The sequence below is a fragment of the Amphimedon queenslandica genome, unplaced genomic scaffold (genome assembly GCF_000090795.2).
Source record: "Amphimedon queenslandica unplaced genomic scaffold, v1.1 AMPQUscaffold_13479, whole genome shotgun sequence".
In the NCBI taxonomy this organism is placed as follows: domain Eukaryota; kingdom Metazoa; phylum Porifera; class Demospongiae; order Haplosclerida; family Niphatidae; genus Amphimedon; species Amphimedon queenslandica.
In genome coordinates, this window is record NW_003546285.1 from 224,473 (window position 1) to 225,502 (window position 1,030).

Genomic DNA, 1,030 nt, shown 5'->3' on the forward strand with positions numbered 1-1,030 from the left:
CTAAACAAATACAATACATCACATGACAATCACATGAGAGGATCACATACAAATGTAAAGATCTGACTCTATCTGCTTCACTACATGCAATTCCTAATAATAAAAATAAAAATAAAAATAAAAATAAAATAATAAATATTAATTGATAATAATAAATTACTTTTAACATGTTATCAAATATGTATCTTTGGTTAGGATTACGGACGCAGTTATAAACTTCTTGAGGTGACAAATCAATTAAACCTTTACCAATAAAACTGAGAAAAAAGAAAAGAACTAAAATATTTCATGTACAAGTATACATACATGCATATATGGAAATGTATACGTGTACATGCGCCTCTTACCTATGAAAAGGTGATTCGCTGACTTTCTTTTTCTTTAAAATGACAACATCTTTCTCAATACCTTGAAACCTAATAACACACAATACATATACAGTACATGTACATGTAATGACACGTCCATTGTCACTCACTTCCATCCATTGGATTGATCTCTGTATGTCACTGGATTCATCAGGTCCAATTCACTAATGTGGAACATCTACACAAAACAACACACAAATATATTATTATATCTATTTCCCAACTGAAGCGAGTGTTTCCCACAGGATTTTAGCTTATAGTGCTCATGGAGCTTCTTGTCAGTGGATTGTCAAAGTTGCTCAAAAACTGACTGTAGTGCAACTACAGTCACGAGCCAATTTTTGTCAAGATGAGAATTTTCCCCTTTTATAAATTTTCCTGATGCATGTAGATGTCCTTATGCTATACAGAAAGCTTCAGCCGATTCCCGACTAAAACTACGTGTACATGTGCATTTACATGTACATATACATGTGCATCTATACTCACCTCCTCTAGTAGTCTGGCTGCATTCTGATTGCCCATTGTACGGAAATCAATCCCCTCCTCAGTCCCTATTAATAATAATAATAATTAACAAATACTATAACATGAGTGTATATACTTGGGTAGTCAATAAGAGCACTAGTAATAGTACTGGTAGTAATACTGGTATTAACCTA